This window comes from Dermacentor andersoni, chromosome 7 (genome assembly GCF_023375885.2).
Source record: "Dermacentor andersoni chromosome 7, qqDerAnde1_hic_scaffold, whole genome shotgun sequence".
Classification (NCBI taxonomy): Eukaryota; Metazoa; Arthropoda; class Arachnida; order Ixodida; family Ixodidae; genus Dermacentor; species Dermacentor andersoni.
In genome coordinates this window covers 4682429-4701640 of record NC_092820.1, presented here as the reverse complement: position 1 = coordinate 4701640, position 19212 = coordinate 4682429, and the positions used below count along the sequence as shown (strand labels likewise).

Here is a 19212-nt window from a genome sequence, read left to right as displayed (position 1 = left end):
TACGTACTTCGATGGTTCACCGCTGCTCATGCCAGTCCTGCTGCAATCCTAGCCGTGTTCTGACGCAAGTGCTGCCTACGTCTGGCAACGCGGATTGGGAGCGTATACCGGTGACGCAAGCGCATCAAACATAAATGATAGTCAGCCAGCAGAATTGTTGTGTAGGACACCGCTGTAAACATGCGCAGCTCACAGCCACTCTTGTTCCAGGCCACACTGTCATGGGCCGACATTTGCTTGCTTCCTGGCTCTTTTCCTAAGCACTTCGATTATTCACCGCCGATTAAAACGATCAAGACATTAAGGAATTATAACAAGGCTGACATTAAGTCAATTAATAATGAACTCGCAGTGTTACTTGATGAATATTTGCGACAATTTGAATGCCGTTATGTTCCGTCAAACTGGAGCATCTTCGTAATAAAGATACTGAAATAACAGATAGGCACATCTCTGTTCCCATGATCACCTCTAATCTAAAATAAAGTATGGTATCACCGTCAGCTAAAACGCTTATAGAATAAAAAACGCCTGTTTAAATCTGCTAAACTAAGCCGTACCAGTGCTTGTTGGTGAGCCTACAAACAGAGCGCTGATGGGTGCGCGCAGGCCCTAAAAGACGCAAAAGATAACTTCCTAAGCAGCGCATTACATTCTATGCTTAACACTAACACTAAAGAATTTCGGCGCATGGGTAATTTTAAAGAAAATTATATCATAGCACTCGGTGACCTTAACGGTGACGCTATACCGGCCAAACAGTGTCCCGGAGCACAAAATCAAGCTTCCGCAAAACATTTTCGTTACCCAGCAATTCCACTTCGCCACCCCTACGACGATGATGACCATATGACCATGATGTATAGTTTCCACTATACATCAGCTATTATAGCGTCGCAAGCATCATTAGGGTAATTATCCTCTGCCCCGCCCAGTAATCAGATTAATGTGAAATTCCTTCAAAGCAGTTTGCTACACACAAATCACCTTAACTAACATTTTCCAGCAATCATTGCACGATGGTTTTCTTCCATCCGAGCGGAAAGTCGGGAAGGTAATTCCAGTGCATAAATCAGGCAATAAGCAATCCCCTTTAAATTACAGACCTATTTCGCTCACAAGTATACTTTGTAAGATACTAGAGCGTATCTTGGCTTCTCACCTAGCTAATTTTTTAGAGTCGCAATAATGTTTCGCACCATTACACCATGCATTTCACAAATCATAGTCGTGTGAAACTGAAATACCACTTTTTGTACACAAACTAAACACCACTCTTGACAATAGGTTCTTGGCTGACTGCAGTTTTCCTGACTTTTGTAAAGCCTTTGACTAGGTGTGTCACAAGCTGCTCATCTTTAAATTACGACTACTTAAGCTCGATTCCTGCATATTAATATGTATTGAAAGTTTTCTTTCTAATCGTTCTCAGTTTGTTTCAGGTAACGGCGCGAATTCTCAAGAATGCACAGTCCATTCTGGTGTACCGCAGGTCTCAGTCCTCGGTCCTCCTCATTTCCTGATTTATATTAACGATTTACCATCTTGCGCTTCCTCATCCGTTCATTTGCTTGCCGATGATTGCGTAATTTTCCGAGAAATAACATGTCCAAACGACGCCGCTCTTCTTCAGGATGACATTAACGCAGTTTTTGAGTGGTGTAATACAGGGCTTATAGAACTAAACATTATAAAATGCAAATTCATGCGAGTGTCTAGAAAGATTACTAATTTAGCCATTTATAACTTAAATATTGCACTAGTCGACAGCGTATGTTGATATAAGTACCCCGGAATTCACATCAGTAGCAATCTAACATGGTATACTCCCATCTTTCTTGTTGTCTGCAACGCTAATCACGTGCTCGGATATCTTCGTCGCAGCTTTGCAAAATCGTCTTCGTCTCTCAAACTAATGCTATATAAAACACTCATCTGCCCTAAGTTAGAATATGCCGCTTCGGTTCGGGATCCGCATTATAATAATTTGGTACATTTGCTTGAAATGGTGCAACATAATTGGGTGCGTTTTATACTCTCTAATTACAACAGAATCGCGAGCATAACGGTAATGAAAGCTAACCTTAAACTACCTACTCTTGTTTCACGACGTGCGATGCTTCGCTTAAGCTTCTTTCACAAACTGTATCGTCATCCCTACCTGCGTGATTTGCAAATACCTCCTCCCCATTACGTTTCGCACAGTCTGGATCGTCATCATAATGTAGGCATTCCGTAGTGTAAGACAGAATCATTCCTACAGTCCTACATACCCCACACATTAAATGATTGGAATTGCCTTCCCAAATTGGTAGTAACAATTCAGATCACGAAAAACTTTTGACTTCCTTAACCAATACTCTGTAACATCTTGTATTCTGCCTCTTTATAGCTATTATTGTATAATTAGAAACACTGGACTGCTTTGTTGTACATATAGTATTTTTGTAACGCGTATTCTGCCTCATCATAACTATTGTCGCATAATTAGAAACATTATGCTGCTTCTTGTAGCTAACATATTGTTGTTTTTCTGTGTTTTATACCACTCGCCTCTGTAATGTTTGTTGACCCTGAGGGTATCATAAATAAGTGAATGAATAAATAAATAAGTAAATAAATAAATAAATAAATAAATAAATAGTGGTAAGCTCCCAGTCAGGATCTGGCAATGCCTGCCGCATGCACTTGAACCAATTTTTACTCTTGTGTAAATTTCTTTTACAGGATCAGGGTCCCCTTTGAGCAAATTACCTAGATAAGCGTACTCCTTCACATATTCTAGAGGCTGATTGGCGATCCTGAACTTTTGTTCCTTTGCCATGCTATTGAGCATTATCTTTGTCATCTGCATATTAACCTTCAACCCCACTCTTACACACACTCCGTTAAGGTCCTCAATTATTTGAGCAAGTGTAAAACATTTTAAAAACAACATGTTCACGATAACGCTGCTGCCGAAAATTTAAACCAGCAGCAAAGTGGAATGCACTTAGTTAACGCTGCATCAGCTGTCTGGTTGAGCTCTGTGCCACCACGTCACTGTGCATGCCATGCACATTGGCGATTCCTCTCATCCAAAAGCCAGTCCGCTTGCCCTCGCGTTTACACGAATACGCATACGCTAAAACTCTACTTTGCTTGTGCTCTTCCAGCGTTCATTGACGGCCGTGAACACCTAAATGCTGGCTCCGATTGGATACAGACAGCCTGATGCGCTGCAGCCACTCCGCTCACATCCATCATTGTCACTCATCATTGTCCGGTAGAAGCACACGATGTCGCAGCTTGACACGTTGCCGATTGGTAGGTTTGCAGCCGACAACTTAACAAGCGCGAACCATGGTGCTTGCTAAAAGAAAGCTGGAGGTCAACAATGACCGCACAGGTTGCGTCAACAGGGAGAACATTGTAACACAAGCAGACGACACTTGCTGCGTGCTGGAAGTGCTTGTGTAGTGAAATTTGTCCTTGTGAATTTTCTTTTTGTGCCTTCTTTATGTAGAAGCAAATTAGCCAAAGTTCCTAATGATCACTCGTCAACCATGAAGTTGGAAAAATTCTCGATGACACAACCTGGGCAGCCAATCGCATGGCTCGTTGAATTGCCGTCAATTGGGCAAGTTATATCGATTGTACAGGTGTGGCCGAAAATGCGATGGAACGGTGCCGCTGCCATCGGTGGCAGTGCAGATTTTTAACCCCTATAATGAATTACACGCTTTACGCGGTGTACCTAAATGCATAAAGCAATGACAAGAAGCCCCTTCCCTAACAACTGGGTACATTTGTACAAAATCGTCATGGCTGTTTCAGGCTCTATATAAACAGCGTCTAATAAAAGTTGAAAGCCCTCATTAGCTAATATGATTGTAAGCGATATTGCGTTGCATTTACAAATCCTTCCATTCTTTCTGAGGTAAGGGTTCTCAGGACGTTATCCTTTACACATGCTTAATTCGCATAGGTTCTGTTTTACCTTTCGTGTGCTTGATGTGCCCATGGTATATCCACAATGTATGCATGTACAGTTTGCGTCAAAGTGCTGTGTTTCTTAAACTCCCAATGTCAAACACGTGTACGGTGGGGCGATAATTCGTCATTCGCGTAGCCAAATGCTTCCGGTGGCGCCTCACAATTACCAGCAATAATTTCTGCATTCACAGCTTCTGCCGTCTTTAAAAGAGCCTCCGACGTCTGCAGACACAATGATCTCTGCCGTTTTTTTACCTTTTCTTATCGGCCGGCGCGAACAGGAGGCAAATTATCGTGAAGCAGGACACCGCAGCTGCAGCGATTGTGAGGATCCTTTTTTCACGACCATTTCATCAGAAACGCACAGTTCAAACACTTTTGCACGAAATCCACATGCTGCTACGATAATATCGCACAGATGCGACAGTGCAAGGTTTGTTTAAGCGTCTGCAATCTTCGCACAACCATCGCAGAACTCTCACCGGGGCAACAGCGCCTGTATTGCGTAAAAAAAAAGAAGCGAACAAACACGACTCTCTTCGGTATGCTCGTCTGCCAGCTATGCGGCGAAAATAAGCCCGTTAAGGACAGTTGTTTTCGTTTTCGTTCCGGGAAGAGGACGACGCTAATCAGCGATGACCAGGCAGCCAAGGGGGCGACTCGAAAGCGCCGTCAACGAGGCTCTTCAAACCTCGTCGAGAAGCTTTCCAGTTTGAAATACCGGCCCCGGCGGGAACAACCGCTCGAGCTCGACAGAAATGCGGCTGTTTACTCCCATCCTGGTATAAGCGCTGTTGACGCCGGCAGCCTTCCTGGCGCACCTCTTCGTTGGCCCGCAAAACAACGCCATTTTCAATTTTTTGTTCTGAAAAAGGCGCCATGTTCTTGCGTGTTAAATGTGTTTACGGGGGCGCCAGCGCTACCCCTCGTTTCGAAGCGCTCAAAGGTTGAGTTGGTGCGCAGTCGCACAGTGCCGACGTGACTGGATGAGAACACTCGCGGCAAACATACCATTGGCTCAGGTCAGGAAACGAGGGCGGGGCTTGACGAGTGAGCTCAACCAGGAGGTATGCCGAGCACGAAGAAACAAGTTTGCCGTTTGTACTCTCATTCAGCAGGCCCGCTGACTCCTTACGTACGCTTGCTCGCTTTGCCATTCTTGGCGCTACAATAGCTCTCTCCGTGCCGCTGCGGCGAAAGCGCAATGACGGCATCAATGACGTCACTCGAGCCCGCATCGTAAGAGGATGGAAAGGGAAGGTCGTCTCCCCGCGTTGCTCATAAGGCACGCATCGGCTGGCAGTCGGACATAGCGCCGAGCGGGGTCGGTGTGGTGATAACTTACGCGAGAGCCAGTGTATGTGTCGCAGGAGAGCCGTTGGAAGCCTTCCGTCGGTGTTTGCAGCGTACCACGCTCCATCAGTTTCTTCTCTAAAGAAAGGAGGTAAGCAACCATTCTTGGCATTCGCTTAGAAGCTGTTGGCGTTTTGAGTGCGGAAGTGTATCGAAAGCAATCTCTGCAAAGGAATGTCTCGTTTTTCATATACCTGCAAATATGTCCACGCTTTCCAAGCTTATATTCAGCGAGCAATACGCCCTCGTTCGTTTATAACGGCAGGTCCAAGAGGCAGTATTAGCTTGAACGCAGTTTTATTAGCATTTCCCCTGAAATTATTGTGTAATTTGGACAACAACGACTAAATTTCTCTTCGTTTAGGGTCGTGCCTGAGTGACCGCCGCCGCATGGTGAGTGTATCACGTAGTTTTCTATCATGTCTGACGCGCATCAGCCTGGCATCTAATTAGAATAACGTTGACAACAATGATGACTTATAAACAGGGGCCCTGTATATTACAGTTAGCAGTCACCGCCGAGTGCAGACCATCAATACCCATGCAGTTGTAGAACGAACATATCTGGTTCATTCGAGTCAGATACGTCAAAAGTTATCGCACTGGTGGAAGCCTGGAAGTGAACTAATAATTGGAGCTGTGGAATCCTTATATAGGTCCAGTGATGATTCTTTCAATTTCAGGACACCGCTAATGTGTACGAACATGTAATAGAAATAAATGCTTTCACGGCGTGCAGATTCTGAGTGAGGTTTAGGGGTGAGCGTGCTAGTCCCACTAAAACACCACAGTAGGTTTTTCGGTAGCATGACGACTTACTAGAGCTTTCTCTAGAACGAATCTAAGAACTCGCTGTTCCATTGTCTTCCCTGACAGCGAGTGACTACATATCCTGTATCGCAACAGTTATCGCATGCTACTTGGATCGATGTTAGGTTTAATGCATCCCTTCGCGTGACTAATTTAATTTTTTACTAGAGCTTAACATCACAAGCATTCTTTATTATCATCTTCGTGCAATTTAGACCAGCTGGAGCGCTATGGTTTCTCCTAAATAAATGCATCTTAGTTCCTCGCGATATGAAATTATTCATGGGCTGCCCGATTACTAATACACCACTCCATCTAGTGCTTTCCCGCTTTCAACTATTCTTGGACTTTGCACCTATTCAGTTAATCATTGCCAGTTAAATGTTACACGCGTTACACGACCAGCTAAATTTCACTTCAATTGAACTGAAATATGACCTACTCACATTTCCTCTGTAATCCGCACTTCGGTTTTCATGTTCATGAAAATTGCGCCCGTCATTTCTTGCTCGTTCTCTTTTTCGACGGTACCTAGCTTGCTTATATTATTCTTTATCATCAGTGTTTTCGCTCCATGAGAAAATACAGTGATAGCCCAATTTTCGTCGCAATAATATTGGCAAGCTGACGTTCATAATGGAGGGGTGTTGAAAAAGAGTTCGCTAATGGTAGGTATCTTTATGCAGACTTACTTATCATGGTGCACATCCCCTGTGGGCCACATGATTGTACGTATTTATTGCCTAAAAACAAAGACTACCACTCACCAAACAGAGTCATGAATACATCATTTTAATCAGTTTCGCATTCCTAGCTGCTGGCTCGAAGACACATTCGTGAGCGTGCTTTTAAATCTTCTTGTCGTTGGGAATTAGAAAACTTCTTTATTGTAATCTTCATTTTTACTTCACACCTTGTAAAATAAGCCATTTTGGTTTATATATGGTTTTGGTTTAGCTATATTATATGCCATTATGTTACGACTCGATGGCCAGTCAGCAAACTGAAAAATGGACGGCATGTAATGAACATCTCTATAAAGCGAAATTCAATTAAGAAAAGGTGGCCAGTTTAGCAGAAATTCGAAAATTTGCGGAGGAAATCATTATCAAAGAGAATAGGAAGTATTTTGTCTATAAAGATTTCGTAGCTAAAAAATTTAATTTTAAGGTTTTACGTGCCGAACCTACGATTTCATTATGACGCACGCCATAGTAATTTAGGTTCCTGGGGTTCTTTAACGTTGACCTAAGCCTATGTACACGGGTGTTTTCCCATATGCCCCCCGTCGAAATGGGGCCGGCGTGACCGGGATTTGTTCCCGCAATCTTGTGCTTAGCATCCCGACACCATATCGACTAAGCAACGACGGCGGTTTTTTTCGTAGGTGCCATCATTCTCCACAAGAAAAGCGGCAGAATAGCGATTAGGAAACGAGTTAGGGCACGCAACACAACCTCTACAACTCTAATAACAGCGTTCATGTTTATAAACATTCGATTTCTTAGCCTGACAAAAATGACGTGCAAAGATCAGCTGGAAAATCTTCTACAATTGGTACTGACCAGCTGATATTGTCCTGTTAAAGAACACCTGAGAAGTCTGCCAACAAATTCTTTATAACATTAAGCGACAACGTCTCAGACAAGATTTGAAAATGAGTGAGCACAAGGTACTGTTAATTATCCTAATGAAGAAAAGAGAATTCGAGGTTAGTTGTCAGCCTACAGAACCAGTGCAACAGTGGTAATATTGGTTATTTAGTCTCGGGGAATGCCCGTTATGAGGAGATTTACAATACAATTATAATAGACTGGAGCGCATGCGACAAGAATTAACAAGTGAATACCTCCTGTGCACCGGCTACTTTGAAAAAAAGTGTGCAGTAATATATTTTGGTCGGAGGTAAGACATGCAGCAGAAACATTGAAGATAACAAAGATAATTGAGAATACGTTAAAGAAACGAACAATGGACCAAGGTATTATAGAATCATAACGTCAGGAGACAAGAAGACTGCGCTGTGTATTAGAGAGCAAATGTGGTCAGCCGATATTCTCGTGGAGAATAAGACCAACAAAATGGAGTTGGGCAGGCCATGTAATCCGAACAGCGCCTAACCAGTGGTCTGTTCGAATAAAAAAAATTAGCACGAAAAGAAGAGAAACACTGTCGAGAATCAAAGAGAACTAGAAGGTAGGATAAAGCCAGAAAATTTAATCTGATGGAATCAGCTGGGGTAGACAGGCCGGTTAGATATCGCTGGAGCAGGTGTTCGTCAACAAGCGGTCATACAGCACGCAGCTACTGGTGATGACCATTGTTGGGTGTCCACCATAGTTGTCAAGTGTTGGGCATTATAATCGTGACAATTGTGCAACATATTCGCCAGGAGTTCCGACAAAGGAAGCGTTCGCTTCTAGAGCAACAGACTTGCAAGCCTAATTTAATAAAATTTTGCATGGGTGCGGGGGTGGTGTGTATCTTATGCAGGTGTAAATATAAAAATGTGCGAGATTTGGGGGTGTCTTGCAAATTATAAAAATGTTTATCGTTTTCACAAAATGAATGTAGTTGTCCAGAGCTGTTACTCTCAGAGAACTAGTATTTTGCATACACAAGAAACCCGGAAGGCGTGCACAGTGCAGTGTTGGCCGAATTCTGAAAAAAATGGGATGATAATAGGCGTGATAATGACCAGACGATACGCAGTTGCCCAGGCAATTGAACCAATCTTATCTATAGAACAATATTTTATTCTGAACGAAATATTTGAAACGCATGGTTGACATGCCACTGCGTCCATATCTTAAAGACGACAAATGTGTCAGGTGGTTAGAAGAGACAGAAGCAATCATAAAATGCTGCAAGAGCTGCTAAAGTATATTTCAAGACAGTGAAAATAATTTTACAGTTACCGCCGTTACCAGGGAAACAAAGTTTTGGAGCGGTAACTTTGGACAAGCGTTCTTGAATTCCAGGTCGATATAGGTGTTTACAGTTTCTTCATAAAGATAGCCACTTAAAATAGAGTTTGGTTCGCGTTAACCAAAATGTTATGTCGTCATCATCATCAGCCTTTGTTATGTTCACTGTAGGACGAAGGCCTCTCCTTGCGATCTCCAATTACCCATGTTTTGCAACAAACAATTTCAATTAGCGCCCGCGAATGTCCTAATTTCATCGCTCTACCTAGTCTTCGGCCGTCGTCGACTGCGTTTCCCTTGTCTTGGTACCCATTTTGTTATCCAATGGTCCAACGGTGCATTACATGACTGGCGCATTACATGACCTGCCCAGCTCCATTTTTTCTCTTGATGTCAATTAGAACACTGTTTACACCCGTTTGATCTCTGATCCAAACCGCTCTCTTTCTGTTTATTAAAGTTATGCCTAGCAATCTTCGTTCCATTGCTCTTCGCGTGGTCCTTAACTTGTTCTCAAGCTTCTTTGTCAGTCTCCAGGTCTCTGCCCCATATGTCAGCACTGGTAAAATGCACTGATTGTACACTTTCCTTTTCAATGATAATGGTAAGCTTCCAGTCAGGAGTTGACATTGTCTGCCGTATGCGATCCCATCCATTTTTACTCTTCTATGAATTTCCTTCTCATGGTCAGGGTTCCCTGCGATTCATTGCCCTAGGTAAACGCACTCCTTCACAGACTCAAGAGGCTGACTGGTGATCTTGAGCTCTTGTTCCTTTGCCCTGCTAGTGATCATTAAATTTGTCTTCTGCATAAAAATCTTCAACCCCACCCTTACACTCTCCCAGTCCTCAATCATTTGTTGTAACTCGTCTGCATTTTTGCTGAATAGAACAATGTCATCTGCAAGCCGAAGGTTGCTGACGTATTCGTCGTCGATCCTTACTCCTAAGCATTTCCAGTTCGGTAGCTTCAGTGCTTCTTCCAAGCACGCAGTGAATAGCATTGGACAGATTGTGTCTGCCTCTCTGACCCCTTTCTTTATAGGTATCTACCTGCTTTTTTTGTGTAGAGATAAGGTAGCTGTAGAACCTATGTAGATATTTTCCAAGGTATTTACGTAAACGTTCTGTAGTCCTTGATTACCTAATGCCTCTTGACTGCTGGTATCTCTACTGAATGTGATGTATGATTGCCGTAAAGATCAAAGAAGATGACGATAAAAGTAAGAATATCAGCAGAAGCGCTAACTTCAAACTAAAGTTTATTCTCCAATAAATCGCCTTCTTTACCTGCCGACACGAAAAAAACAAAGAATATCAAGGCACATGCGCCTTCAAATCGTCAAAATGCATGATATGGGCCAAAGCAAACAGAATGACAAACACTGACCTGCGGCAGAAAAGGGTCAAGAAAGATTGTTTTAAAACGCGCTCACAGATTCTATCACGTATTCAAACCAACTAGCCCTTAAACGTGTTTTAACTAAATTAACGAGCATGGTGTCACGCACGCACATGAAAACATGAGCACATCGCGCTCGATGAGAGCGGAAACTGTCTGTGAAAACGCTGGAGTCGGGAATCGCGGCAGCAGGCACGAGCGAATTGACCTCCGTGCATCGGTCGCTTCAGGGCGAACGATACGTCGACAGTACAACGCATACGTAGCTACCGGCACTAAGCGTACTCTGCAAAAATCGAAGATCGCTTTGAAGTTGAGGCCCGAGTGGCCGGGCATTTTAGCCACGTCGCAGATCGCTTTGAAGATACACGAGCGCCGACAACGCGTCTCTACGGCGTCCACCAAAGGCGTCTACTACTGTGTCCACTATTCTTGTGGCCAACGCCGTAGTACACGCCGTGGTTGTCTCCACTCTGTACGGAGTGGTGGGCGAGGAGGATATCGAGGCACCCTAGCATCCGCCTGAGAAGAACACCCCTGCTCCCTCTCCTGACCCCTCTGCGTCGCCCGCCACAGGAGAGGGCACGCATCTGGGCGGCGTTCCTCGCTCGAGCACGCGAGATTGAACCGCGTTTGCCGGCTCACCTTCACACGCTTTCACTCATACGGAACCTCACGGCGACGGCACAAATGCACCTGGAGTGTACATATATACGCTGTCGCAATAATATGCTTGGTTTTCTTGGACAAATTTTGCCTGCATAAATGCATAAAATCAGCAGAGGATAGGCGCGACAGGTATATCTGCTAGTAGTTTACTGAGTAGTATTTGTCTAACAATTCAGCATTTTAGTGCGCGAACACTATCTTATTCCTGTTATTTGCAGCGCTAGTAGTGCAACCAATGCAATGTCTTGTTTCGGCTGCTAAGCTCTCTTTGCAACCTTTGTAGCCGGAATCGCTGAATAAACGGCAGAAGCAGCAGCAGAAACGAAATATCCATTATAGAGAAACCACATGTTACAAATAAGACCTATGTGTGTTTCTGAGAAAGCATCGGCCTTGAAAAAGGATGAAATAGCAAGAAGGGAAAAAAGTTTTCTCTCTTAGAATCATAGATGAATGTTTTTACAGCTTCGTGTTTTCCTCGGATGGATGGCCAGTTTTGTTTTATAAAGCTTCCTACGCCTTGCGTATTTCTGCAGTGATGATTTGCCAAAATTTATAAAAATAACTCTGAAAGTACGAAACCAGTATTACGCCAACATAATGTTATTGTTGCCTTCCATGAATCTACCACGTCTTTCTGGATTTCAATTGTGCATATATGGATAATCTCATTCACGCATGTGGTGCGGCATGGTCCAGCTCACACTATACACCAATCGGTGGCGTACTCATTGCGAAACTGGTGCTCGGAATCGTTTCTTTGAGCTTTAGCTCGGGAGTTCCTGTTTGAATGCACGGAAATGAAGAAAACATTTTTCTCAGCAACCTCTGTATCGAGCGTGTCTAGGTTACTTGCAATAAAAAAAATATTGGAATTTAGTGACCAATGCAAGCAGACTTTTATTTTGGTGGACAGTTCTTACCAGAAAATTAAATACCGTAGGATATAAGGATACGAAACCTATAATTCAACATCGCTGTGACTCAGAAAAAAATATTATCTCAATCTTCTGCATCTGAACCAATTAACGCATCTAAAATGGACAAAATATGTTAGTTATAACCGGTGTGAAACAAAGTAATAATATGTGAGTACAACTTTCGCAAAACCGCGTAACAAATTGACGTAAGCTGCAAATTCATATGTTAAAACTTCACGCTTTCAATGTTCCAACAGTTGCAGTTTACAGCACTACGATATCAGTTCCTGGTGCATAGTTAGGAATCTGCACACTTCGTGCTTCTCATTTTCTTAACTTAGAAATATTTGTCAATTTCTGTAAATAAAGTACAAGCCCTCAATAAACATTTCGTTTCGTATACAGTCACTACAAATTGCCTTTCTCTCTCAAGTGCAACACATTTGTTCAAATAGATCGACGGGTTATTTCGTAAGAGAACTTCTGCAGTTCGCATTCATATATTTGTAAAGTGACATTGGTGTTGGTCTGTTCTAAAGATCCCTCCTAAACAGGGAGTTTTTTTTATTATAGAGAATAATTCCCACGAATCCAGATGGTAATTATGCTGCAGTACTCTATTACCTACCGTTTGTCAAGTAAAAATGCTTCACTTTCTGCAATAGTGCTGCGTGCTGATAATGTTCATAAGGTGTGTTTTACGTAAGTTGTGAAGCCATGAATAACAAGCTAAATAGCACCGAAAGTATGGAACTATCTCTCTAGTATTGAACTAACTTCTAACGATGGTACGTATTTTTGTGCAATATTCCAATTCCACCCAAAAGCAAAAACATATATATTCAAATTTTTCGTAGTGCCCCTACGCATAACACCTCGTGATTGATTTCCCCGTCATTCCAAGTGGAGGATATCATCCAAACAGCTTTACACGCTATTTATATCCAGCCACGGTGCTTTGATGTATACATCCATTTTATATTCATTGCCTCTATTAAAGCATATACATTTTTTATTTGACCAGTCTACACAACATTCACAAAGACTGGGGTGACGAGCCATGCTGTGATGTTGGAGGCTAGATACGCTTGAATTTAGCATATTTTCTTTGGAGCGACTGACATGTCGTTGTAGCGCGTAGTTTTTATGTAACAAGAAACAGGGTATTTCCCGAAGAGTCAACAGAAAAATAGACATTTGGGCAAGTTGGCATTGGTTGAGCACGAAACGATGAGGACGCGAGGAAGGAAACGTGCCCTCGAGGTCTAACGATAAAACATGGCGGTCCTCACAACGGGAAATCATTTAGCAGCTCACTATCAGAAACATGTATCGCTCAGCCTTCAATCGCCTTGCATTCTAGACAACTTGAAAAATCGTCTTATCTTTTTCATGCCAGTCCTTTCTGCACGCGCGTGAGATGTGTGTAATGGCATGTATTTAGAAGTTTCAATGGGAAGTCAGCACTCATCCTGTTGTTTTCGTCTGTCGCAAACAAATACAACTTACAAAGTGCCACAATGCCGCGGACGGCGGTTGGCCTCCGCTACGCGTGCCCTCTGCGCACCGAGATGTGACCAACCGGCACGCGGAAGCTATTCGGAGGCTTTGCTCTGTATCGGCAGCCCCTTCCACACCAGCCATTTTTAGCAATGACGCTCGTGTCGCTTTTGCAACCCGTGTTGACGTGGCGCTACCACATGGCTGTCAGCGGGTGGGCAAGCTCGCGTGGATTCACCAGGCAGAAAACACCGATTCCAGCCCTGTCGTGAGGCCGCTACCGAAAGTGCGTATATTTCCGTGCTTTCGTTCTCGAAAAAAAAATAGATGGGCTGGCTTTCCTTTCCTCTCCTTCGTTTTTTTTTATCCTTTATTTCGCATTGCGCTTCACTTGCTACGTAGAATATAATATTAAAGCCGGCAGTATGACGAGCGGAAGCTTTACCACAAAGTAAATCGCTTGAGAAAAGGGAGCCATATTGAAAAAAGATTTCAGTTTTTAAATGCAGTTTGGCGCAGACCACCGCCTTCGTTATCCATATGTTCTACATCAGGAATCGCTGGAACCTGTGTTGTCGAACGTGTAGTTATACCGTAAAGAGGCTGTATCAATCTCGGAACATTGGAAACCGAAAGCCTAGAAGGTTTGCTCACGGGAAATACAGGCTGGGAAAACGAAAATATTTAACCCTATACGCATGTTTGTATGTTGATGAACATTTTTTCTATAACAAGCGCGTGTTCTAAACTCTTCGAGCACATTATTTATAAACAATTATTTTCTTTGACAAATACAACTTGTATTTTCCTGGACAGCATGGTTTCCGAAGAAAGCTCTCAACAACCACCGACCTCATTGAAATTGTACATGACCTCTCTGAACCGTTAAGCTCCCGCGGTCAAACAGACATAACCTTCCTCCAGTTTCCGAAAGCATTTGACAATGTGTCCGATCCGAAGTTAGTCACCAAAATTAATTCCGTATTTCAAAACCCCGCAATCACCCAGTGGGTTTCATCTGGCCTTTCGTAGAGAACAATATGTTGATTTCACGGGGTGCACATCACGCCCTTCCCGTATTCTGTGCGGCCTTCCGCAAGGAAGTGTGCCAGGTCCTGTTTTATTTCTGATCATTATAAATCACATGCCCAGTAGTATTAGTGTCCCTGTCAGGTTTTTGCTGATGATTGTGTGATGTGTAATGAAATTCGAAATAGTAATGATCAGGTCAATTTACAGTCTACTCTGCAAATACTTAAAAAAAACGGTGGGACGACTGGCAGATGGAACTGAATGCAGCTAAATTTTCTATGGCCATAACGAGAATGGGAGAAATTTTGCATTATCCTTACAATATAAGTAGTACAACTATTAGCAGAGTTTATAAATATAAGTATCTAGGAACAACGTTCACTTCTGACCTCAGATGGAATCAACATGTTGATGCTGTCAGTAGTAGGGCCAGCAAAGCGCTCTGGAGCCTAAGGCGGAATATAACTACATCGACCCCTGAGGTAAAATTTTTGCCTATAAATCCGTGATACGTCCTCTCATTGAGTATGCTAAAACTGTATGGGATCCCTACACTAAATCCAACCAACAAAAATGACAGAACCCAGAGGTTAGCATCAAGGTTCATATTTAACAAGTATCGCTACTCCCAATCTTCCACTGAACTTTGTAGGCTTGCCGACTTACCTCCACTATATTTGCGCACCAGATAGGAGTGACTGAAACATATTTACCTTATCATAAATGGTCACTTGCTTGTCGACTAAGTCAAGTACTTCAAAATCTCGACAAATGAAATATCCAGACATCGTCATAGCCAATACATCACAACCCTCAAATCAGAAATGACCGTTTTAAGTACAGCTTTATCCCGAGAGGTATTACAGAATGAAATGCGCTCCCCCACTTTGTCATGTCAGCACCATGCGTCGAAGAACTTTTACAATGTGAACATGTTATTCTTTTTGCCGCTAACTAATATTATATCATAATTTGCCAAAGGTGTATCTGTTCAGTTGTCGTTCCTTATTTTCGGGGGAATTTGTACGGTGCACAGAATTTAAACTGATTCGCCTCCCTGCCCAGACGTCTGCCGTTCATTTACTTGCTTTTTGTTGTCATACTGTATTATTTTATCTGTTCGTAACTTCCACTTCTGTAATGGCTCTTCAGGAGTTGACAGTTTTATTCAACAAATAAATAACAATAAATTAATTTTTCTCTATATCAGTGTCTGCATCGCACACACGCTCAAAAAAATAACAGTGCACGGAAGGGCAAAAGAAACTCAATATATACGCTGTTTGTAATGAAAGGCGAAAAGCGACCCATTGATATAAGAAATAAACTTTAATTTCCCAAGCAGGAGCCTAAAGTTACATGAAAATCTGGTGCCAAGGCAAGGCAAGGTAGTTCTACTTAGAATACAATGTAAGGGCCAAGTGACATACTCGCCAGTAAGCTTTCCTCACCCTTTAAGCATTGATGCTTAAATGATGCGAGCAATGGACAGGACAAGAGAGAGAATAAACTTTATCCTAGAACCCCGGTCCGAGTTCGCGAGGCAGCGTTCTCAGCGTCTCAGCCGGAGCGCAGCCCAGGCAATCTCGACATCGCACTTCCCGGACGATTGGTGATGTGACTGTGGCACCGGTCATTCATCTTCACTTCAATATATATATATATATATATATATATATATATATATATATATATATATATATATATTGTCACAGACAAAACCACAAAAGACTTCGGTCGACGCTATAGATCTGTTTATATATCTCTGTCCTGGCACCTTCGTCGTTTTCTTCTTATGGGGGCCACCCAACATTATAGTACTGTGTTTCGCAATAGGCGTTTGATTGACCTTCGATGTTGAAGTGAAACAGTCCGCAAAAGACTGTAAAAGGCTTCGAATGCTAGCCTGTTGTTCACCTAATAATCTAGAATTCACATCAATATTGCTGTTGGCTGGTACCTCACAGTTAGGATCTCCGTCATTGTGTCTTACAGTTAAACAAGCGGGAAAGTCGCTGACTGGCTCCAAATAGGCGATGGCAGTTCGTGGCGCGAAGTGCTGGTATTCACGACTGAAATTGGTCGCTAAAATCTGAGCACTCCGTGACGACAGCTGCAAGATACCGCGGGCTACGCAAACCTGTCGAGGCAACAAGACTGACAGACTGCCTTCAGCGATTGCGAGATGGGGAGGATCATCGTCTGTTTCTACGGTGATCAACGCAGTACTCCGGGGTGGTAAAGTAGCACAGTCACCAGAAACGCGTAACACCGTGGACTGTGGATGGCAGTCGTCTGAATGAGTTGCGCGTTCGCTGGAAAAAGTGACAAGCAACTCGCGAAGGTTTATGATTGCGCTGTACTCCCGAAGAAAGTCTATGCCGAGTATGACCTGCCTAGAGCGCTCTGCCAGTATAATAAATGAACCGACAAATGTGACCTCAAAAACTTGTACCCTGGCAGTGCATTTGCCGATCGGCGTGAGAACATGACCGCCGGATATACGGAGCTGAGGTCCTGGTCACGGTGTCGTCACCTTGCGAAGTGCAGTAACCAGTTGTCCGCTCATGACAGAATAATCGGCACTAGTAACGACAAGAGCTGTTACCGGGTGGTTATTTACAGAAACGAGTATGTCGGCTGAAACAGGTTCACGGTTTTCGAAGGAAGGTGTCGAAAGTACGCAGTCGTCGTTGTCGTCGTCATCGTCGTCGTCGTGGACGCTGTCGTCGGGGTGTCGCAGCGGAGGATCTTTTGAAATGCGTTGGACAGCGGCCCCACCCCCGGAGGTCGCTGTTCTTAGTTTCGCCGACGTGGGCTCTTGGGCCGGTTGCCCACGGAAGCGGAGAACGTAGTGTAGCGGCTAGGTGACGCCGATCGTCGAGGCGGTGGTGATCGTGACTGGCGTCTCTGTGGAGACGGAGATCGGGTCGTTGGCAGGGACTGTTCAACCAGTGGGAATTGCGCTTACGGCGACGAAGGTTGACTGGCCAGATATTGCTGGATTTCTCTCGGGCGCTCTCCCTCACGTGGGCGACGAGCGCCAGGGTGATAGCCCTGGAGTCCTATTCTTCGGTAGTAGCAGGCACGGTACAAGTGGCCCGCTTCGCCACAGTGGAAGCAGAGTGGCTGATAGTCAGGTGTGCGCCACACGTCTGACTTTCCCGTATTGATTTGGAGGCTCGTGGACCCGTACATATTTGTGCGTGAAGCTTGGCCCTGGAAGTGGCATAGTGGTTCTTCAGAAGAAGGCGGGCGACGATGGTCCCCGGGTTGCGCAGGTAGCCTCACTGCTTGCGCATAAGTCAGTACGGGGGTGGCTTCTGGTCTAGTTTGCACGAATGGCTGTGCCGCCTGGCAGACTTCTTCGCGGACGATATCTGTGAGGGATGTTACGGTCGGTTGAAATCGCACTCCCTGTAGTCGATCGAGCTCCTCACGCACGACACTACGTACAAGGTCTCGAAGCGCATCGGTGTCATAGGGCAACGAGAGAGAAGATGCTGATCCCAGGCTGATTTGGCGATCGTAGACAGAGGAGCGTTGCTGAAGGGCTCGCTCCATTGTTGTCGCCTCACTGACGAACTCAGCTACCGTAGCTGGGGGCCTTCGCATCAGTCCAGTAAACAGCTGTTCTTTCACTGCACGCATCAGCAGGCGTACTTTCATCGCCTCTGTCATCCCAGGGTCAGCACGCTTGAAAAGCCACGACATGTCCTCTACGAACATGGCTACGCTTTCGTTCGGCCTTCGAACCCTATTCTTAAGGGCTTGCTCTGCTCGCTCTTTTCTTGCGGGACTGCTGTACGTATGGCGTATCTGCCGTTGAATTTCTTGCCAGGTGGTGATGGATAGCTCGTGGTTAGCGAACCATGTTCGGGCAGAGTCCTCTAGAGCGACGTACACGTTCCTTAACTTTTTCTGGTCGTCCCAATAATTGACGTCAGCTATACGATCGAAGTCGTCGAGCCAGTCTTCCACGTCCTCAGAAGGCTCACCACGGAACGGCTGCAGCCAGCGTGGGGTGTGGAGAACCAGCCACGTAGGAGGCTGTCCCGTACCGTATGTCTCCTGTGTCTGGCTTGCGGTTGTGTTGGACATCCTCGGCAGATCGTGCAGGCCGTATTCCGGAGGCAGTCTTTGAAGCCGTCGGCTTTTGCATAGGCTGTCTGTTTCCAGTTCCTGGGGGTCAGAGTACATAGACGCGTACCCAGCACCTCCACCAGTTTGTCACAGACAAAACCACAAAAGACTTCGGTCGACGCTATTGATCTGTTTGTTGTTGTTGTTGTAGCCTGCGATGCGTGTGGCTCCTACCCACGTTGGGGGATTCGCCAAGAACTGGGTGGATTATTCAAAATTATTATGGAGCATAAATTTCCTAATAGCTATTGAAATAGCATTGAATAGCGCTTAATTACCTGCTAAATAAAATCAGGAAGGTCATATTGAATGAGTAATAATTAATTTAAAAGTAAAAACAAAAAGAAAGGAATTTAGCAGGGCATTCGTTTAGATTCCGTAAGAAATGTTCGGACAGCGAAGCATGCATCCCTGTGGCTGAATCCCAAAGTGGACGCTCCGAACGAAAGAATTGAAGGTTCTGTCAAGTCCAGGCCAATTC

General features: G+C 44.2%; 1 protein-coding gene across 2 annotated transcripts in view; it reads left to right on the top strand.

Annotated features, from left to right (window-relative positions):
- The first annotated feature begins 5100 nt into the window (after positions 1 to 5100).
- The window catches only part of LOC129386028 (uncharacterized), a 34950-nt gene continuing 20838 nt past the window's right edge, over positions 5101 to 19212 (top strand). Inside the window, exon 1 of one of the 2 annotated variants that reach the window (XR_008613510.2) lies at positions 5101 to 5419. The gene's annotated coding sequence lies outside the window, so the exon portion shown is untranslated. The remainder of the gene's footprint in view (positions 5420 to 19212) is intronic. The other variant, XM_072289150.1, reaches the window with a different exon arrangement.